The sequence below is a fragment of the Crotalus tigris genome, unplaced genomic scaffold, assembly GCF_016545835.1.
Source record: "Crotalus tigris isolate CLP2741 ecotype Arizona unplaced genomic scaffold, ASM1654583v1 scf7180000017937.1871474, whole genome shotgun sequence".
Classification (NCBI taxonomy): domain Eukaryota; kingdom Metazoa; phylum Chordata; class Lepidosauria; order Squamata; family Viperidae; genus Crotalus; species Crotalus tigris.
In genome coordinates this window covers 100,996-124,576 of record NW_024096729.1, presented here as the reverse complement: position 1 = coordinate 124,576, position 23,581 = coordinate 100,996, and the positions used below count along the sequence as shown (strand labels likewise).

The following is a 23,581-nucleotide window of genomic DNA, read 5'->3' as shown; positions in this document are numbered from 1 at the left end:
CCACATTTTTCAACCCCCATCTCCCTCAGAGAATTATAAGCTCAGAGTGGCCACTAACAATGTGGACTGAGAATTGTGTGAATTATACACTCTATATTAAAAAAAAAAACTGGCTGGCAAATTATGTCAATAAGATAACCATAGAAAAACAATAATTTAGGCCAGTGTTTCTCAATCTCAGTAACTTTAATGTATTAAAAATAAGAGAAAAATTCTCCACCTTACTGTCATTCAGGAGAGAAAAAAACATCCACCAGAAAACTCTGGAGTCACTGTATACATCAGTGGTTCTCAACCTGTGGTCTGCGGACCCCTGGGGGCCCATGATGTTATCACAGGGGGTCTGCAAAGACTTGAAGAAATGTTATGATTTAAATCTTAAGTCTTGATGGCCCATGCCCGTGGCCACAAAAGGTATGTAAAGGGGGGGGGGTCTGTGGTGAAGAAAAGATTGAGAACCACTGGTACACATCATTAGTAAATCCATGGGGATCTTTGACTTTTTAAAAATAAGTTAAGTATGGCCCCCAGCTTCTGAAAGTCTGTCAGTAACTGATTTAGGAGGGCAGTGGAAGTCTATCAAGATACAATCACATGATCCTCACCATCATGATTTATCAAACCATCTATCAACATTATAGCCATCTTGTTTTGGTTATCGATTCGGGTTCTCCTTTATTACTGTGTTTTGAAATCCAAATTATTTGTTTTCTTCTAATTTCAGTCCTACTTTCTTTCTCAAACATATATATCTGGGGAAAGTGCTTTGGAGGACAGCATGAAGGGAGCTTCAGGGCTGATGCCTCTACTTGTGGCCTCATAGAAAGCTGTTCTTGGTTTCCCTGAAGCCTAGCATTTCTGAGGCATTTAATTTCTTGCTATTGGTGAATTCAGTTTCTAGAAAACATGAATACTGTTGCTCTCTCTGTTTAAGTGGGAAAGGACCAGTCTTTTATACCATAGAATGAAGAATAATCTCCCCTTCCCCTCCCAAAGCTGAAATGTCTTAAGCTAAAAGGAAAGAGATATATTAAGAAACCTAGGGACATTATTGCAATTTTTAGAATGGCTGGGAAATAAACAGGGACAATATGAGAGAACCTTTTTTGAAAGTGTGAAACAATAGGCTGCAGAGATAAATATCTTCCTGAGCAAATTGGGTTATTTTGAGTTGTGTTTAAAAACAGAAGAGCAGAGTTGAAGGAACTTTTAATAGCCCCAAAGCTCTCATTATTCTTGATTTGAACAGATTTCTTTACAAAGAAAGCTGCAAGCACAATCCCCTCCTCCCGAATCCTATCCTGCCTTTCTTTCAGATCCTGATCACTGTGTGGGGAGTCTCCCTTGATTATAATTGTCTGAAATTGTATAGGGTTTCCTGCTTGGGCAGGGGGTTGGACTAGAAGACCTCGAAGGTTCCTTCCAACTTTTTTATTCTGTTATAATCTCCAAATAATTTATTCCCATTCTGTGGGGTGAGTTAAACAGAAGAAATGATAAGGATATCTTCCATCACTTTAAAAACAATTTCTTTTTAACAATCATATTAGTGATAAGAACAACTTTGTGGAAAATCTGCTGGATGATACCTAACTTCACATGATCATATTTCACCATTATCATCAAACCTCAGAAGGCTGAAGCTCTTTAACATGTACCTAGGTTGTTGGTTGATAAGAACATTTTTTTATCATTAAGTTTTGCGCTTTGTTTGGTGAATAATTATTTTTTAGCTGAAGTCTTGGCTTTTGAGCAGACTCCAAATTGTACAATGTCTTATTTCCTGGTTCAAATTTGTATAGGGAGCATGGTTTGGTTTTTCAACTTTCTATAAATTACTGGTTTTCTGCAGCCTTGAGTTGGTTATTGGCTTGTTCATTGCAGAGCATAGACAGTGTGAGGTGTGCTACCTATGATGTAATTTGATATTTTAGAAGATGAGATATCTGAAAGTATGCTGAATTAAACACCAAATTTTGAAATACTGTGGCAGGTATAGGCATCTTCAAGGGAAAAAGAGGAAGAAATGATGACATTTCACAAAAATGTTTCACTAACATATAGTACTCTCTTGGACATTGGGATACAAGAATGTAATAGTACCATTTTCAGGATGATGATATTACATGGCATCATTTCAGTGGCACTGCAGTTTAGTGCAGAATCTGTTGTTGACAAAGTAACTATAGCTGCAATCCTAGGCATCTCCTTTTAAAAGGATCAGATAGAGTTGACATCAAACATCTCACTCGAGACCCAGTCCAAACAGGTGTTATGAGATTAGCAACAGCAATAGCACTTAGGCTTATATACCATTTCACTGTGCTTTATAGCCCTCTCTAAATTGTTTACAGAGTCAGCTTATTATTCCCAAATAATCTGGGTCCTCATTTTACCAACCTCAGAAGGATGGAAGATTGAGTCAACCTTGAGCTGGTAAGAATCGAACTGCTGGCAGCTGGCAGCCAGCAGAAGTAGCCTGCAATACTGCAATCTAACCACTGCACCACCATGGCTCAGTGCACAGAGAACGGTGGAGTGGGCAGCAGGAGGAAAATGTCAAACATGGGTGGCAAAAATGCAGTGCAAGCTCTGCCCTTTATGTCCTTGCATGTATTATTGTGATGCAAGTAGAAGGAATGGATCAGGCACTGTGACATCACAAGACCTCTTTTATCATTCTAGAATTACTGTGGTTAGGAATGGTTGTCTCTGGTTAAGTGGACACACAGAGGTGATCTCAGGAAGACCAATTGAGTTTTTTAAAATATAATTTTTATTAAAAAAAAATTAAAAGAAAAAATCCCCAATGCAATCTAATATAAAGTAATGAAGAAAAGAGGAAAGGAGACAAAGAAGAGAAAGTAAAAAGTGCCAGATAAGAAAAAAGTTAATGAAAAATAGAAAAGAAAGGTATGAAAATACAAAGCAGTGCCTTCTGATATTTTTCACAGCCATTGTAAATACTGTATTTTAGCCTCTCTTTCTAAAGCTACATCATAATAATCTTCTTTCTACAATCTATCCTGTCTAATAAAGCCATAAATCACAAATTAATTTTCCCCTATTTTATGCAAAAAGTCCATAAGGCATTTCTAGTCAGCAATAAATGTAAATAGTGTCTTTTCTCTAATCAAAAAAGTTTATGTATGCATCTCATCAATATCTGTCAAAGTTACCAATCATTTTTCTATAGTAATAGTATCAAATCTTTCCATATAATGTTTCATGTGCATATAATAATACCACTGCAGTAATCATATAGTCTTCCATGGTTTTTTCCTAATTGTTTATCCAACAATCCTAAAAAAAAATTCTAGCTTCAATGGAATATTAACGTTTAAAATACCTTGCATCCAAGTATGCATTTGCATCAATCTTTTTTTAGCATTCTTACATGTCCACCAAGCATGATAAAAATGTCCCTTCATAGTATTCACTTTTCCAATATATATTTGAAATGTCTTAAAAGTCTGGTCTGTTAGTCTAATTAATTTTCCTATTTTGTCCAAAAAAAATCTTGTTTTTAATCACTGCCCCTTTTCTCCATTTAAAACTTTCTTGGATTCCAACTTTGTTAAGCTTTTTGTTTTTAAATTAAAGACCTTTAAAATAGCATTCTTTTGCCACTTCTTAATTTCAGAAAGAAGGCATTAATTAAGAGTTTTTGATCTTTACTGCTGGTGGAAATATCTCTTTTAGGTTATAAAGTAATTGCAGGTAGTCCTCACTTAACAACCATTATTGGGACCAGAGTCTTGGTCATTAAGCAAAGTGCTTGTTAAGTAAGACTCCCAAATGACTGCTTCACTCAACGACTATGATCCCAGCACTTCCTGTTGTAGTTGTTAAATGATCTTGTGAATTTATTTATTTTTATTTTATTTATTTTATTTTTAAAATTTATAAGCCGCCCCACTCCCGAAGGACTCTGGGCGGCTAACAATAAAAAACACATAAAACATAACAGAACAACAGTACAAAGACAATCATCCAGGGGTCAGGTTTTATAAACCCCAGGCCTGCCGGAAAAGCCAGGTCTTAAGTAGCTTACGGAAGACCAACAGGGTGGGAGCGGTCCTAATCTCCGGGAGGAGCTGGTTCCAAAGCGTGGGTGCCATCACAGAGAAGGCCCTCCTCCGTGGCCCCGCCAAATGGCATTGCTTGGCCGACAGGGCCTGAAGGAGGCCCAGCCTGTGGGATCTAACCGGACGTAGGGAACTATGAAGTAGTAGGCGGTCTCGCAAATAGCCTGGCCCTGAGCCATATATTAGCCATATATTAGCCATTGTGCTAATACAATCCTAGGCTGTATAAACAGAGGCATAGAATCAAGATAATGCAAAATTAATACCACTTTATAAAATCTTAGTAAGACTATACCTGGAATATTGCAACCAATTTTGGTCACTATACTACAAAAAAAAAATGTTGAGACTTTGGCGAAAATTCAGAGAAGAGCAACTAAGATGATCAAAGGCCTGAAGACTAAAACATACAAAGAACGGCTGCAGAATTTCGGTTTGGCTAGTCTAAAGAAAAGAAGAAATAGGGGTGACATGATAGCAGTATTCCAGTATTTGAGGGGCTGCCACAAAAAAGAGGGGGTCAAATTATTCTCCAAAGCACCAGAAAGCAGGACAAGAAACAATGGTTGGAAACTGACCAAAGAGAGAAGCAACCTGGAATTAAGGAGGAACTTCCTAGCAGTGAGGAAAATTAACCAGTGGAACAGCCTGCCTTCAGAGGTTTTGGGTGCTCCATCACTGGAGGTTTTTAAGAAGAGACTAGACAATCACTTGTCTGAAATGGTATAGGTTCTCCTGCTTGAGCAGGGGGCTGGACTAGAAGACTTCCAAGGTCCCTTCCAGGTCCCTTCTACTCAAGTATTCAAATTATTAGGTAAACAGACCTCCTCTCCATGCCTGTGGAGAGATATTGGGCTCCATGCATACTTGAATTTTGGCTGCCAAGGTACAAGGAGGCATGGAGCTGGGAGTCTTTTTCTCCCTACCTCTGATGAGTTCTTTGTAATCCACCAGCTCCCAAGCTGATCAACTTGTGACTGCCCACAAGAAATTCAATTTGGTGATCTCATGAGGAACAGCTCTTCCAGAGTGCAAACAGACAATCCCAAATATCTTTCCTGCTCTCCAAAGAGATTTTCATCAGCCAGCATCTGGCTCCTGGTCAGCAGTTCTGTCACAGTGCTGTGGTGCTTGTAAAGCTGTTCACAGGAACTTCCGACTCTCCTCAATCAATCCTCATCCAGAAGTCCAAGAAGACCAATTTATAAATAATGTTTATTAAGTGTGGTGAGGCATTCTCCCAGTTATATAAATGTATTTGGAATATGTCAACTTTCTGCATGTGTTGATATTACTGAAGTCTTGACATTGTTGAAAGTTTTAGCATCTGGGCTGCAAAAATCTGGACAACTACTAAGTGGCAGCAAAGAATTTACAGTTTTTGATTATCGTATCTCTTTGCTATATCTAGAGGTTCTCTGGACCTTTTCAGTAAAAATGTGGTAAGGTTAGTTATTTGATACTCCCCTCTCCAGCATTTATTGGACTGGACCTATCTATTCAATGCCCATTCCTCTATTTTGGATTTTTCTGGAGATGGATACAGTCTACCATGTACTCTTCCATCTCATTTGATGAACCCAGGGACATAACTGCATTTGTTTCTTTGTTTTGTGGAGATGTTCTATGGGTGTGTGCTTGCTTGTGTGCGCACCCCCTCTCCCACAAGTGCCCTCAATCTAAGTATGACTTAGTCTAGAAGATGTAATTCCATTTATGTTAAGACTTCAAAATAACATGTCAAAATGCTTAATTTGTCTTTGGTAACAGACCTTGTGTACTCCTGCTACAGAGAAGGTGACAGTTTCAAAATGAATATAAAGTTTTCCATGTTAATTTTTAATTGAAATTTTTTTAATTGAAAATTTTACAAAAACTAAAAGACAAATCTAAAGAAAAAGATAGAAAAGAAAAAGAAAAAGGAAGAAAAAAGGTGCAAGAAAAAGAAAAAAAAGAAAACTACAGTTAGGAAATATGAAGACTTTCTACCTTCTAACAATGCTATATTGACAAACCCAGTGTTTTCCCTCTTCCAAAAATCTCTTCAATCTCATATTAAATTCTCATCTTTTTCAATCATTAGAGTCATAAATCATAATTTCATTTTTTCTTCTTTTAGCAAAGGGTCCATAAAAAACTTCCAGTCTTTTAATGACATTTTCTATACTTATTTTCACGTTAGGCATGATCTCTTTTGGCGTGGTCAGTGGACTATGTACAACCTGTGGAGTCACCCTATTCTTTTTTTCCCTCAGCATGTTCATATTAAATATTTGTAAAAACAGAGCAGAAGGATACCTTACGATTGTCTCCTTGCACTCACTGATTATCTCTATCAAGATGGAGGCCTCCTCCCCTGTGTTTGGACTAAAAGACCTCCAAGGTCCCTTCCACTATTCTGTTATCAGACAATCAATCCTATGCAATGATGGGGTAATTTCTGCTCCTGGGGTCCTCTGATGCTGTAACCTCTGTAAAACAGAAGGGAGGCAGGATATTCTTCCTCTCAGTTTCTTGTCTGGTATAAAGTCTTCTCTAAGTGGGGGTGAAATAATGGAAATTAGGGAAATAATAAATTCAGTAGATTCTCCTGGCAGTCTTCCTTTTGTCCCCCATCTCAGGTCAGAAGCTCAGTCTTGCAAGGAATTTATTTATAAGTGGGTTTTTAAAATACCAATTTTCCCCCCTTCGGGATCATTGGTCGCATTGTAGCTCAGGAAAAGTAAAACAAAAAAATAGTAATAATTCTGTGGTGCTTTGGAATCTCTTCCCAGAGAACATGGGATTGCAGCCTAAGAGGATTATTGAAATGAACCTCAGTTAAGTAGAGAGAATTATAGTTTTGTAAGCTAGTAGCATATTTTATGCTAGTGAAAATCTAAGACGATTGTGATGTTTTTGTAAGGAAAAAAAATCTATTCAGCTGGATCTATTTTATAAAATGGACAGTTAATCCGATCTTAAATATTTCAGAATTATTTATAGTGCACAAAGCATTTTGTGAATCTGTGGAAAAAGTTCTCAAATTCTCACACATACTGGGATTTGATTCTCAGTGTGTACTGATTTTAATTCCATCCCACTCTTTCCCCAATAGAACATATTATGATAGAAATCTCATCAATCAGCCACCCAGAAAGTGTCCAGACCCAGATCTGCTTAGCCTTAGAAGTCTAACTCTATCATAGGTTTCTGGGTACTTATTCTGACACAAACTTAAAATGATCTCTTTTAAATCCTGTCAGATAGTTAACTCAAAAGAAACGATCTTATAATAAACAAAATATATTTTAATGGAAAAGATTACTTGCGTTCACGTTGAGATTGGTGCTGCTGGAAATACATGTTTGTTCATCTTTTAGATCCTTCCTTTAGGTAAGAAGATATTGCTCTTTATACCATCTTTATGCTTATAGGGAGACCTTCCATGGCCCATGCTTCTTACAGACAAAGAGATTCCCAAGTGGCTTGTGTCCAGGAAGTCTCCCAATGACCTTTGGAACTCCTCCCACTGACCCATCCACATACCTAGCATTTAACCCAATAACTGCCAGACACTCCAACATAGAGCTGGGCCATAGAGCTATATGGGCCATAGAGCTATATGGGCCAGAACACTCCCCGCTTGGAAATTTATATTTCCACTACTAAAATAGTAAAAACGTAGCATCAAGGCATGCAATACTCATTGTGGTTAACTTGTGACTAAATAGATAAAACTTGGTATCAAACATGCATAACTATAAGGTAAACATAAAACATGCACGATTATGCTAAAAGGCAAGTGTTACATCAAATAATGCATAAGACAATACATAATTTGAGGTTTAATCTTCTGGTTCAGTCTTCATCAGCAACAGACCAAATCGGTGATCAGCCTGGTACAAGTGTCTTTGAGTCACGACCTGACTCACGTGGCTTCATGATCTGGATCTCAGCTGGGTAAACTAGTTCATCAAGTGGGTGGGCCTGGTGCGCAGGAACCGTGGGCCAATAGTTCTGGTATGCAGTCTTGTCTCCCAATGAGACAAGGTCTTCTTCCTGTGAAGGAAACTGGAACCAAATCTGGAACAGAAAAAACTGGAACCCAAGCTTCTCGGGAATGAGGGGAACTGGATTCACAGGATACTCAGGAACTGAAAAACCTGGAAAGACATAAACAGCTGGATCTGGAAACTCAGGAACAGCTGGGGCTGAAGAATCAAGATCAGGAACATCAGGAAACTCAGGAACAGCTGGAGCTGGAAACTCAGGATCAGGAACATCTGGAAACTCAGGAACAGCCGGAGCTGAAGAATCAGGAACAACAGCTAGGACTGAAGGGTCAGGAACAGCAGCTGGAAGTGAAGAATCAGGAACAACAGCTTGAGCAGAAGACTCAGGATACTCAAGAACCGAAGGGTCTGGAGCCACCGGTGGAGTACTGAAGAGGACTGCTACTGTTGTCGTCAGGGTGAGGACTTCATGTGTGGGTATCAGTGTATTTAATGACATGGAGTCCATGAAAGGCAGTAAGTCCTTGCAGGACTTAAGGCTAATTCTTGGGGTGCTGAGACAAGTGATCAAGACGATCAAAACTATGCTTAACTTCAGTTGTCTGCGCTTAGACAGGGTTTTGAAGTGGATTGGTTGACGTTTATCGGGTGTCTGAGGTTGAAGGTTGGCACTTTGATCTGAAGCTGGAAGTGCATAACGTTTTGGTCTATGTAGCATCTGTCTATTTGGACAGGCCAAGAGCTGAAGACTTTCTAGCCAGATCAGTTCTGTTATCTGCGTGGCAAGGTTGGGCCACTTCACTTGGTTAACAAAGTTCTTATTTGTTGGCACATGTTGCCGTTGTTCAGGGCTTAAGGATGTTTCAATCCTTTTCTCTCTGTTGCTTACATGGACGTAGAAGTGTCCACTTTGTTTGCAGATGTAGCTTGACATCACCTTGCTGTCTGCGTAGAAGGTGGTGGACTGTAGTTCAAGGCACAACGTCTTTGCTGTCAAGTTGGTCAGCTTTACATCCAAAGTGGTGCCATATAGCTGTACCCTTGGTACGGTGTGGCCTTGTTGCATTGTTAATCTTGCTTTTCCAAAGAAGACACCAAGACTGCAGCACTCCCCGCTGTAGACTCTGATGCATCTTATGGTCACAAACAAGATAACTAAGTGTGGCTCTCCCCGCTGTAGAGTGAGATGTATCTTAAGGCTGCGTTAACCTTCGTAGACACATCTAAGGAAGCGTACAACTCTTTCTTCTGCACTGGGGCAGGTGAGCTGGAGACATACGTACGCTGCACTTGCATGCTTTGAATACTTCTTGGGAGTACGCTCCATGACTCCCAGTCTTGGAGACGTTGTTTGTCTTGTTTGTCCTTCATGGACAAGGCTAAGTTGTTGTAATTCTTGCTTATCTGGAACACTGTTGCTTCCAAAACAGGTTTGGTTGTCACAAGCGTGCAGTGTTCTAGGTGCGGTTGGAACACTGTTGCTACCAAAACAGGTTTGGTTGTCACAAGCATGCAGTGTTGTTCTAGGTGTGGTTGGAACACTGTTGCTACCAAAACAGGTTTGGTTGTCACAAGCATGCAGTGTTGTAGGTGTGGTTTTATGGGGTTCAATGGGGTAATAACGGTGGAAAGATCTTGTGGCACTCCCCGCTGTGCAGTCGTTGCCATCAGGTTCGATGTGGCAGCAATGGCAGGAGGATCTCGTGACCTAGGTGTCGTGTCATCAACTCTGTGGTAGACCAGCGAATCAGGTCGTTGAGATTCCTCTGTTTGTCTACTCGGTCTTGGGGGGCTTGTGACTGGCTGAGGTGCTCTCACCTGTGCATTCTGGAATGCACTTTGGTTGTCCACGTAGGTCTGTACGCAGCTACGACGCTCTTCATTTTCCAGTTGCCGCCTGTCTGGCAAGAAAGTGGTGTGCTGGAGTATTTTCTGAAGGCTTTCCGCTCTAGCCATTTTGTCTGCCATAACTCTTTGGCTTTGGGTAAGTTCAAGTTCTTCTTGGGCGTCTTTTCTTTTGGCCTTCATTTTGGCTGCTATAGCCTTTCGTTTGGCTTCCATTTGAGCTGCTTCGGCTTCTAGCTTGGCCTCTATTTCAGCTTCCTCAAGTTCTATGGCTGCCAACTCCTTCCTTCTCTGCCTCTCCTCTTGTGCCATGCGAAAGACAGCTTCAGCAGCTTTAGCATCTATGATCATTTGTTCGATTTGTGAGATTCGGGAGGTTCGGCTATGACGGGAAGATGCCTTTGAAAGGCGGGAGGGTCCTGTGATATGCGATTGTTGGGACATGCTGGAATGTGTCTTGGATATGTGGCGGAAAGATGAGGCTGTTCCAGACAGGTGGGATGGATCTGCGTGCGACCATTGGGATGGTGCATATGAATAGCGGGAGACTTCGGACTCGGTCCTGTCAACCAGTCTGCTTTTCTGGCGAGGCTTGGGCTGTGGGGAACCCTGTGAGCTCTCTAGAAACTTCTTGCGTTCCTTGTTTAATACCTTGAGGTTGTGCATCTTGCTATCGATTCTTGAGTCTCTTAATTGTTCCTGAATATCCTTTAGTTGCCGTTCAGAGTCCATCCATTGCACATAGGCGTCTTCCTTATCTCCTTCTACTGCGTGTGCGCGTTCTGGGGAGAGTTTGTACAATCTCTCCCAGCCTCTTTCATGGTGCTTGTAGATTGACTCCCATCTTTCCATCAGATGTGAGTGCATGGCTGCAATGGGCTGGTTGGTGTATCTCAACTAGGCTGATAGGTTGAACCCTTTCTGCTAGACCAGTAGGACGCTCAGCTATGGCTAGGATAGGTTCAGTGTCCTTCTCAGCTATTTTGAAGAGAATTTGAAGAACTTCTCTCTTTGACCACTAGGGGTCGCTACTTGTAGATCAGCTTCTGAGGTGCTGTCTGTGGGTGGAGATGCCACTGCGTGCGTTCTCCTGTGTTTGTGGGTACTTCAGTGCAGTTCACCCTTTCACCACTAGGGGTCACTTGCTGTGGGTCAGCTACCAGGGTGCTCTGGCTTCGAGGTTTACCCTTTGTCCACTAGAGGGGCTTCTCTGGGTTCGGTTAAAGGTTTGCGTGTAGAGCTTCCTTTAACCACTAGGGGGCGTCTGGAGAAAGGCTAGCCAAATTCTTCCTATTGCCACGTTACTGCTAGTGAGCCACTGAGAGAATGTAGAGGTACAAACTCCCACCTGGCAAGTTGCAGGCTGGAACTCTGGGTCATCAGCTGTGATAATAGGCGAAGGCAATTGGCTCTTGCTTCCTGTCTCTCAAGCTGGAACAGCTTAGCCTTCAGCTTGAGTTGAGTGAGTACTTTTGGTAAGTTTACTCTGTGCCCTCTAGGGGGTGTTAAAAGGCTAGCCAAATTCTTCCTATTACCACGTTACTGCTAGTGAGCCACTGAGAGAATGTAGAGGTACAAACTCCCACCTGGCGAGTTGCAGGCTGGAACTCCGGGTCATCAGCTGTGATAATAAGCAAAGAGACTTGGCTTTGATTTCTTCTGCCTAAGTTTCTCAAGCTGGAACAGCTTAGTGCTCAGCTTGGGTGAGTGAGTGAATGCTTCTGGTAAGATCACTCTGTGCCCTCTGGGGGGTGTTGGTAGCTTGGGATAACTTTAAGTAGCTTGCACTTTAACTAACAGATTTGCTCTGTTGTGTGCTGAATTAATTGTGGCTGTTGTGACTCAGCTAGAAAAAAAATTGCATGACCACCAGGGGGTGCTTCTGCGATGATTCCTCCTTATAACATTGGCTGAAATTCCGAGCATACCTAGGGCTGTCACTATGGCAACAGATGAGTTTATTGAAAGGCAATAAACCTTGCTTTTGTCTGAACTTTAGAGGCAGTCATTAAACAGTTCTTTATTTCAGGCTACGTGATTCACTGGCAAAGAGGGGAGGGGGAAAAGCCCAAGCTCCTTTTGGTGTTAAAATTCAAACTTTTCATGCAAGGAACAAAAGTGTAGATTTTTGTTTTTCTTTTTCCCTGCTATAAACATTAATTTGAGAACAGGTCCAAAGTAATTTTGAATCAGATACAAGGCACTTTTCACTTTGAAGGTTAGCTAGGAAGCGAATTAGCATAACAAAACTTCTGAATCACTCCTTGAAAGCTGTCTTTTACACAAACACGCTGGCTTTGCTTTGCAGGCTTTTAAAGGCATCAAGAGAATCTTTACTTCCTTGAAGGTTAATGTAGAGAAAGGGCTAACCAATTTGATTCTCTTTCTTCAAACTGTTGCAGCTTTGAGAGAAGAATTAATCTTTGCCAATTTACTATTTGCTTTCAAAAGATGGCACAAATTATGAGTATATCTTCTTACTATTCTGACACAAACTTAAAAGTGATCTCTTTTAAATCCTGTCAGATAGTTAACTCAAAAGAAACGATCTTATAATAAACAAAATATATTTTAATGAGAAAGATTACTTGCGTTCACGTTGAGATTGGTGCTGCTGGAAATACATGTTTGTTCATCTTTTAGATCCTTCCTTTAGGTAAGAAGATATTGCTCTTTATACCATCTTTATGCTTATAGGGAGACCTTCCATGGCCCATGCTTCTTACAGACAAAGAGATTCCCAAGTGGCTTGTTTCCAGGAAGTCTCCCAATGACCTTTGGAACTCCTCCCACTGACCCATCCACATACCTAGCATTTAACCCAATAACTGCCAGACACTCCAACGTAGAGCTGGGCCATAGAGCTACATGGGCCATAGAGCTATATGGGCCAGAACAGTACTCTTTCCCATTCCTATTTAATTCATTTATTTGGAAGGCAAGGAGGGAAGAGTCTCGTTTTTATGACCAGTACAAAATGCTCTCCTACTGCATCAGAACTGAAATATAAGCCTCCCCTACCAGGAAGGTGTGAGCGCAAAAGAATTGAGGCCTTTGAATTATGGTGCTGGAGAAGACTCCTGCGAGTCCCTTGGACTGCAAGGCGTTCAAACCGGTCAGTCCTAGAAGAGATCAACCCCGACTGCTCTTTAGAAGGCCAGATCCTGAAGTTGAAACTCAAATACTTTGGCCACCTAATGAGAAGGAAGGACTCACTGGAGAAGGGCCTAATGCTGGGAAAGATTGAGGGCAATAGAAGAAGGGGACGACAGAGAATGAGATGGCTGGATGGAGTCACTGAAGCAGTAGGTGTGAACTTAAATGGACTCCAGAAGATGGTAGAGGACAGGAAGACCTGGAGGAATGTTGTCCATGGGGTCGCGATGGATTGGACACGACTTCGCAATTAACAACAACAACAACCAGGAAGGTGAAAACAAACTCAGAATGCTGCAGCAAATTCTCTGATTTCACTTTCCATTTTTCCTGCACATCCTCTGGGACAAGCAATGTTTAAGAAAACAGAAGGAATTGATTAGTCACTGGGGACCAATCTTTATAGAAGCACCTGAGCTAAACAGAATTCTCCTCATTCAGTTTAAGATGGATCTGTGTCATTTGGAATATAGTGAGCTGAATGTATCAGCCAAGGATGACACCACTAAGATGTTAGCAAACATCATTTCCTTGCTCCTTGTTCGGAACCTTAAAGACAAATAGAAGCAGCAGCAGGGAAAGAAATGGAGGAAGCCCAAATTTTGGATCAAAATCTGAGCCAGGCATTGGATTTGAATGAGAAATAATAGTATAACTTAGTGTTTCCATTTAACTTGCATTTTCCTATACTGATTTTGATTAAACTGTAATCCAAATATACTTGCATTTCTAATTTGAAATTTCACTTTAAGATTCTGTATTTGAAGCATAAGTTTCCTTAAACTTTTGTGCTCCAAAGAAGGACAAATTGATGACTGGGCAATGTATGGGTGGCTATAGGTCCCGTGACAGCATCCTGAGGTCCTTGAGTTCCTGGCCCACGTAGTACATAAAGTACATTCATCACAACGGTACAGAATGGCATTTATCATATAGAACCTGGACATTTGTTTTTTACACACCATGAGCACAGTTTCACTGAACAAATTTCAGTCTTCTAAATTTCTTGCCTACTATCATTATCTTTTCAAACAAATTATTATTTTTGGCATAGAGAATTTTCTTAAGTGACCATTTCTGTTTGGACAACATGAGTAAAGATGGAAGGGCTAGGAACTCTACTGTCCTCCAGGTATTCTAGAATCCAACTGCCTCACCATTGGCATTGTGACTGATCAGTTATAGCTCAACATTTATATACCAGTTACTAGTCAGAGGACACAATGAAAACTCCTTAATCTCATGACACATGGACCGACACAACCATAATTTCACCTGGGAAACTGTCAGCATCGTAGACCAAGATAAATTTAAAAATGTGGGAACTCCTGAAAACTCGGTGTTCAGACAAGTCAGCAATCAACAGGCTCATAAATAACATTTACACACTACAGATAGTCCTCGACCTACAACAGTTTGTCTTATGACCATTCAAAGTTACAACAGCACTGAGAAAAGTGATTTATGACCGTTTTTCACACTTATGACCGTTGCAGCATCCCCATGGTCATGTGACCAAAGCTCAGACACTTGGCAACTGACTCATATTTGTGACGGTCATCATATGATCCCCTTTTGCGACCTTCTGACCAGTAAAGTCAAGGGGGGAAGCCTGATTCATTTAACAATCGTGATACCCACTTTAACAACTGCAATGATTCACTTAACAACTGTGGTATGAAAAATCATAAAATGGGACAAAAGTCACTTAAGAAATGTCTCGCTTAGCAATGGAATTTTGGAGCTTCATTATGGTCATAAGTTGAGGACTACCTGTATTCAAAAGAGACAATAAAAAAGCTAATCAGGAAACAAAACAAAACAAAACAAAACAAAACAGAAGAGGTCCTCGCCAGCAATCAGCACTAGTATAAGCAAAGATTAATACCAGGATTAACCAAACAATCAAGAATAAATAACAGCCTAATCCAGGAATTACCAATTTAGGCAAATAAATATGCAGTAAACAGCAGCCTAATCAAGGAACTACCAAGAAGAAAACAATACTGCAATCGACACTGGCAAGCAAGGAGCTGTATATACAAACAGGGTGCAAACTCCACTCCCTTCTAATACTGAAGGTGCTACCTAGCCAGGTAAAGCAGGCTATGTTTCCATGTCATGTTGGCCTTAAAAGAGCACTGAGAGCACAGAGGGACAATGCCCCTGTGGCTCTGGACTCATAGAAACAATAGAACATGTACAACGAGGGTGAAGTTTTGTTCTCCAAGCTTGTGAGTTGGTTTCCAAACATTTAGTTACCAGGCTAGGTAACATCTTCAGTAGAGTCTAGGGATATCAGTGTCAGAGTTCTTCTGTTTATAAGGGCTTCAGGTGTGGTTGTGTCAGGTGAGGGTCTTGTGATGGGTCAGGTGTGAGTCCAGTGGGAGGCTTGTGATGGGTCTTGTGATGGGGAGGTTACCTCAGGTCAGGGTCATTGGGAGGTGAACTGCTGGTGGGGAGAGGGCTTGCGTGGGTTGATTGAGTATTGGTGCTGTCTCTGGCTGGCTATGTGGTTGATTTGGATTCTGAGGGGTTCGTAGGCAGGCTGTAGGCCGATGTGTCTGTGGATGGAATTGCTTGTGGAGTGCCAGGCTTCGATGAACTCACAAGCGGGGCGGGTGGTAACGTGGCAAATGATTTAGTGTTGCTCCCATCAAACTGATGCTGTTTGGTGTTGGTGTGGGCATTTGACCAGCTGACAGTGGTACCTAGCCTTGTAGCGAAATGTTCAGAAACCAACCCACAAGCCCGGAGAACGAACCTTCACCCTCATCCCACACCCAAGCTACAGATATTCCCCACTATTGCAGAACATGTACATTTTCAATGCGCATATTAGACAGACATTTATACTAGTTTTATTTTACTATTACTTCTATAAATACTGAGGGTGCATAGGGTAATTTTATACCTCCCTGATGCTCTCAGATACCAACTCTGCTACGACATATAGTCTTGCAAGATTTTGTGCAGCAGCACTCACAATGTGTCAGAAGACAACGTATAACAAATATGTGAACATCAAGACCATTATTATGGAGTGTTTTGTATCATGATAGTTTTAGTTTATGTTTTTAATGCCCATTATTACTTTTGAAAATATATTTTTAGATTTTTTTAGCCTTTTATGTAATCTTTAGTTTTCTGTTTTTAAAATATTTTTAACATTTTATTTTATTATTTTATTTTATTATATTTTATTATTTTATTTTATTATTTTATTTTATTATTTGTACTCCACCCTCCTCATGCTGGTCCTTGATCATAAGGAAGGTTGATTGATTGATTGATTGATTGATTGATTGATTGATTGACATAGTAGTGTCAGAGGAAATCTTCAATTCCAGGGACTCAAGGTTTAAGTCACCATTAAACATTTCTCTAACTACATGCACAGTTGATGAATTTCAGTATGTATATGTCCCTGAATCTGGAAATTGACTTCCTGCTACAGATATATATAGCAAATATATATTTCTCTCTCCACACTGCAGTGAGTGACCTGGAATGTTGGCCAAAGAAGCCTGGCAAGATCCACATTTTCCCTCTTTAATCCAGCTTTGAGTTCAATGGCTTTAACTTTGACTGCCTGAAGATCTGAGTGCAGCTAAAAATGGAGCTATGTAAATTGCATAAAAGTTGTTGGGAAATGTGCTTATCCATCCCATAAAAGCCTCTGAGTGCCATTTGTTCTGTCTTGTAAACCAGAAAAATTGGAATCAGTTATGCTGTCTTATTATCCCTTGTCCATCCTGGTTGTGTTTTCATGATCTGCTACACCATAAAATTATCAAATGGACTTTTGCCTGAGTACTTGAGAGGCCCTCTGGAGGGTTAAATTTAATCCTTTTTTAAAAAATTTAAGGACAGTCAATAAATTCATTTCAACTGATTCTTGATAGACAATACAGGTAGTCCTTGATGTACAACCATTCATTTAGTGACTGTTTGAAGTTACAAAAGCATTAAAAAAGTGGCTTACAATCAGTCCTCACACTTATAACCAGCATCCCACATGATTAAAATTTGGGCACTTGGCCACCGACATGTATTTACAACAGTTGCAGCTTCCCAAGGTGACATGATTGACAGTTGCGACCTGCCCAGCTGGATTCTGACAAACAAAATCAATGGGGAAAACTGAATTCACTTAACAACTGCTTTGCTTAACAATAGAAATGCTGATCCTGGTTGCAGTAGTAAACTGAGGATTATCTGCAACCTTCAAAGCTGTTACTCCTAAGTGCACAGGAACACAAGGAGGAAGTTTTCTGGATTTATTTTCTCTGAAGCCACTGCCTTGACCTTGGTGAACGCCATCTTCCTTTTCCTGGTTCTCACTCTCCATTAAATTTGAACCTGTTTCTGTTTTCAGGGTATTCTGATAGGGACAGAGAAGCAGAGACCTATGTCCCTTCGCATTCATTTTTCTTTTGTTAGGTTGGGAAGAATGAAAAGAACAGATCTCATCACCTCATTCACAGTTTCGTACCTTCTACAGTTGATCAAATATTCTACAGTAGATCAAACATTAACTTGCTGAAATATAACTAGCAAGACATCGGTTCAGACCTCCTTTTAGTCAGGAAAGTAAATTGAGTCACTCTCCACCTCTAGGCTCCTGGCTGCTGTGTGAGCAGAAGTAATGGTGAGGGCAGAAGGAAAGAGGCAGTCTGAATTGCCTGGAGAAAAAGTGGGTTCATATAGCATTAACATGAGTAGTTCGTTTCAATGTTTTATATTCAAATTGAATTTTGTGTTCAGAACTGAGTTTCAAGCATATATTTTTAAGCCTGGGAATCCGAGTGAAAATGTCTTCCTTCCTTTATCTCTTATAATGCATTTTAAGCTCACCCGAATGTTTCAATCCAAAAGGCAGTATTTGATTTCATAATTATATTTCAATATCTTGATAAGAACTAGCATTCCAGTGTTCATTGTTAAGATTCGGCACAGTGCATAAAATAGCATTCCCACTTTTTTCTTCATCTGCCTCAGGGTATAAATGGGTCCCATGTAGTTCCTATATAAGGATTTTCAGTTATTGATGGAAATTCATTTAACATGCCAACTGTTAATGTAGAACTCAGTGTTTGTACCCACAATCCCTCTAAACATTAAGCCTCTGCTTTTTTCCAATTAAATTCAGCAGCAGCTATTCGTTAGTATGTATTATTCCAGCTTTGGAATCCCAAAGCTACCAAGCCAGAAAATTAGAAGGTCCAAATGCCTTTTTGATGCTTGTTTTAAACAGTCAGCTTAATGATTCGATAAGTGCCTCTCTCCTCTGGAAATGGTTGGGAGCCCTGTGTCACTGCCTTCATGGATAGAACTCTAGTTTAGCAATAGCAATAGCACATAGACTTATATATTGCTTCATAGCGCTTTACAGCCCTCTCTAAGCACCTTACATAGACAGCATATTGCCCCCAACTATCTGGGTCCTCATTTTACCGATCTTGAAAGGATGGAAGGCCGGTCAGAATTGAACTCCTGGCAGTAGGCAGAATTAGCCTGCAATACTGCATTCTAACCACTGGGCCACTAATGCAAGTTTGAGTAGCCTTGACTATTTTTGAAGAGGGAAGTGCTCCAATGGGTGGGACCATTTTTTTCTAGTTTGTTTTCAGAATCTAGAAGGCTTTCTTTGAGTTTATCACTTGTCCCATTAAATATAACTTGATGTTTCCTCACTATTTCTTATGAATATGTCTTCATGACAGATTTCAGCACATTTCCAAGCCATAGTTGACATTAACTAACTTTGGATGTTAATGTAGTATTTTCCATCTTCTCCCAAAACAACCCTTGATTGATCGATGATTGTAACACTTTAGTAGTGACATGAAGACATAGCAGGGGATTTGGTTAGCTCCTACTGGCCACTATTGGCTGTGGTGGCTATATGCCCCCTCCTCTACAATTTTATGTTGAGCAGCAGGAAAAATCAGAAACTAGGCAACCATAATGTAGACTCTCCAAATACACACAAAGATAAATGACTCTGCCGATAGGCAGTATTCATGAGGAATAACAATGGCTGAAGGTGTCATCCATCTACCTCATCCATCTATGAGCCAGCAGTGTATAGCACCAGCCAGAAAAACTAATACAGTCCTGGGTTGTATAAATAGAGGCATAGAATCAAGATCACACAAAGTACTAGTACCACTTTATAAAACCCTAGTAAGACCACACCTGGAATACTGCAACCAATTTTGGTCACCATGCTACAAAAAAAAAAAAAAAAAAAAAAAAGGTTGAGACTTTGGAGAAATTTCAAAGAAGAGCAGCTAAGATGATCAAAAGCCTGGAGACTAAAACATATGAAGAACAGCTGCAGGACTTGGGTTTGGCTAGTCTAAAGAAAAGAAGAAACGGGTGACATGATAGCAGTATTCCAACATTTGAGGGGCTGCCACAAAGAAGAGGGGAGACTGAGGCTTTGAGAACATATGCTACCTTAATCCATGGCCTTCAGACCTTTTTGGTCAGGACAAACTAAATCGTTATGGAATTATCCTCCATCTTAAAGGTGGTTTGACTCATTTGATGTACTAAGATTAAGAGGAAATGAATTAAAAAAAGTCACTGATCGTAAAAAGAACCAAGCTGAGTTTGATTATGCCTGTCTCTATCGTTGTGCATACAAAATCGTAATAAAGCTCCTTCTTTTTCTGGAAGTGTTCCATAGTTTCAATGTAGTCAGTTTCTCCCTTGGTGGGAACTCTTGCTTCATCCATCTTGCACCTCCATAAGTGGGAGCCCTTTTTTCTCCTGCTATAGCATTTAACATCCAAAATTTATGGTGGTACTCTGAGTGGATAATCATGACCATTTGCCTTGGTGGGCAGTGAAGAGTAGAAACACTAGTGGCATGGAAGTGCCCTATCATTCCCAACAGCCATTTAACTTTAACTCCTTATCTGCCACTTCCCAGATGTGTGTTTCAATTCCCCAAACTTCCATGCAGCATAACAAGTACTAAGGAATAATTCTTAGAGTTGCTAGGTTGTATTGTTGTTGTTGTTAGATTTATGTCTTGCCTCAGCAACAACCCTATAAAATACATTGAGCTGAGTGAACGATACTGATCAAAGTCACCCAGTGACTACATCTACTCAGTTCTAACCTAATCCTTAACCATTACCCCACTGAACCTCAATAGGATGTTCCAGCAAAGATGACCCCTATGTGTTTTGGAGTTAGCAAATTGGGGGGGGGGGGACCACCGGTGTAAAGACTTTGCATTCTCAGCGCTAATGAATATACTGAGGATTCTACTTGCCATCTGCATTTAAAAGAGATCTAGGATATTTCTCTTGAGAGTAAGGTTATTTTAGAGCTAAAGGAGCTTCAGAAAAAGTTGTCTGCATGTATAAAAAATAATGAGCAAGTGTGCTGAAGAATTGAAGGCTTCTCCTTGCTGCCATCACTTGGCAGCTCATTAAGCATTTCCTCATTGGGTTGAGCGAATGCGGATGTAGGGCACTGTTTGAGGTTTTACATGAAAAGAAACATGCTCACACGGATGAGTACTTACATAGATAAAGTTTCCTCTTATAAACAGATCTGCTTCCTCTGTTCTCTGCTGACGCAGATATGGTCGGGGGAGGGCAGAGGTTGGCAGCAATATTTATTAGCCCCATGCTAAAGACCAGGATGGATGGGACTTCTTTAGGAAGAGGGTCCGGCTCCATGAGCAGATCTTTCTGAGACCATCAACAGTTGTCTTGGATGGTAAGTGATGGCATCAGGAGACTCAAGGTGTGGCTTGTGGTATTTTGAGATCTGGGGAAGAGGGTTCTTGGTTTTGATCGTAAACTTAAAACTGAGATAAAAATAGAGCGGGGAGTAAGGAAAATAGTGGGGAGGTAGAACTGGTTGTGTGTAGAACAAGAAGCTGATGATGGCTCAATTCAGGACAAGGCTCCCAAAGGCACAAAAGAAATAAATTGAACTCTGATGCAAGGCGACTTTCTCCACACTTGAAATTCAGGGTTTCAGTTCCCAGAACTACAGTTGTTATGGCTGAGATGATCAGGTTCTAGACCAGGGGTAGGCAACCTTGGCTGGCTCAGGAATTCTGGGAGTTGAAGTCCACAAGTCATAAAAGAGCCAAGGTTGCCTACCCCTGCCCTAGATTAAGCTAGGCTTTTGCTGACTATATGGATCATTATATATATTAGATTCTCAAATTCCCATATTTTTTAAAAAATAATTTTCTATCACAGAGCTAAGCAACTTGATGACTTATAGCTGCTTTGGTTACTATCCCCATCATTCAACCATTGTCTCTGCTGGTTGTGGCTTTATGCATGTATGTATGTATGTATTTCATTTCATTTCATTTCATTTTTTATTTTATTTTATTTATTCATTAAATTTATTTATTTATTTATTAAATTTATTTATCTATTCATTAAATTTATTTATTTATTTATTAAATTTATTTGCCACCATCTCATTCTGAAGTGATTCTGGGACTCTATAGCTTTCGGTAGCTGCAGTCAAGATCATCTGAAAAGCACCAGGTTGCCTACTGTTGCTTTAGCCCCATCCTATATTAGCACCCCAGCAAAACAATCAGTATTCTATTGTGTGTTATGGCCAGCCGTAATTACTTAATTAGAAATAACCACTGGCTGATTTCACTTAACACATTAATCCCCCACTGTAGGTTGAGAAAATATTGCTGTGTTCATGTAATATGCAACATCCTACTAGTAGTATGGCTTAATGTGAATGCATGATGCACAGAGCATGCTCAAGCAATGCATAATAATGGCCTGGTCCCATTCTAGCCTAATCTAGCATGTTGTACAAACTTAGCCACTGTGATTGATATTGGAAATGTTGACACCTGTTGGTCCTTGCTCTCTTCTGGGGTCCATTTTATGATAGACACAGGCAGACAACTTGATGCCTCCAAAGATTTTGAACCTTGAACCTCATTGGCCACCATCCGCATGGATTGGGAGCTTCTCCAGTTAAGAAACATTTGGAAGACCCCAGCCTTTTTAACTCTGACATAGGCAGATTGCTTAATCTTGAGGCAGGAGCCCTTGTCATCTGTTTATAAGCTCCTAATGCTCTTTTTCGGTAGCTGTGATGTAGGTGTATGAAACCAAAAGTGAAATGGGACTGACCCTAATATGAAAAAAAAGAACTTCCCCATCTCTGTCTGTAGTTTCAACTGCTGATGTATAAAAATCTAGGCTGGGTCTAACAGAAGGTTTTTCAAGAAAAGGATTGGACCAGAGCCTCTCTGATAATATCTTAAGAGTGATGGTCACATGAACATATATTGTAACATTTTATTTCTATTTCTTCTGCCATGTAATACGGTTTCTTATTCAGACCTGAGACCTTAATTGAGGCTGGTCCTTCATATGTTCTTTAGGCAACTTCTGTCTTTCCAGATATGTTTGAATTTTAGCCAGTGCTTTTTTTGTAAGAAAAAAGGTGCAGGAACCCACATCTTGTTAATCTTTTATTTAAAAAAATTATATATACAGTTCTTAACATAAATTTAATTTATTGTATTTAAGGCAAATGTTCATAGTAAAATTTACACTAATAATTAAAAAAAATTTTCTATTCACCAATGATTTTTTAAAATAAAGAAATTATTTACCTTTCACATGTAGTCAATCACTACACACACACACACACACACACATACACACACACACACACATGCCAGTTGTGTAACGAAACATGATGATTGCCGCCCGCAGTAAGCACTCAGTGTGCAACCACACGACCAGTCACAAGCCAAGCAGTGTCACAAGCTGAGCAGCACCATCACAACCAGCACGGATGAAGTACGCATGCATCGGACTCGACACACAAGCAGCCCGCATGCACCGTTTTAATGATTTTGCTGCCGACCTGCTATACTCGACAGGGCGATTCAAGTTCATGTGGACCAAACATCAAATTTTCAAAAGTTACTTTTAAAACTTGGAAAATCCATTGAAAAAAGGTGCCGGAACTCCATTCCGGTGCATTCTATAACAAAAAAAGCACTGATTTTAGCTACCAGCAGCTGTGCCCAGCTTGGCTCATAATGGGAGATGATAGCAGTATCTCAAGTTATCCTGTCTTGCTCCCAAACATGCCCACTTATCAGCTGCTTATCACCCCAATAAGATGATTCTAATTTTGCTTAGACCATATTCTTTTGATTTTAATATTAATGCAAACAGGAAATTCTTTGTACTTACTTGTTAAAGGTACAAGGATTAAAAAAATAACTTTTTATTTTTATTGATCCTACTATGATCCAGAATTCTATTAAATGTTTGCTACTATTGCAAACAGCAAAACTTCTGATTTGGTGAGGGCAAAGGATTATATCCCCCACCATTCCACAAACATTGGTTTTTTTTTTAAATCATAAGTACATACATTCCATTATATATAGTCCATGTGACAAAAAAGATATCCGCTTTAGCCCCTCCTCCCAAGATGGCTGCTGATCGATACGGT

General features: G+C 40.1%; 1 protein-coding gene across 6 annotated transcripts in view; it reads left to right on the top strand.

Moving 5' to 3' along the window:
• Positions 1-23,581, top strand: part of TESPA1 (thymocyte expressed, positive selection associated 1) — a 69,608-nt gene that overhangs the window by 21,152 nt on the left and 24,875 nt on the right. The window contains exon 1 of one of the 6 annotated variants that reach the window (XM_039344728.1): positions 19,412-20,827. The exons of the other annotated variants lie outside the window; for them this stretch is intronic. The gene's annotated coding sequence lies outside the window, so the exon portion shown is untranslated. Of the gene's footprint in view, positions 1-19,411; positions 20,828-23,581 lie in introns of those variants that run through there. 6 annotated transcript variants of the gene reach the window in all.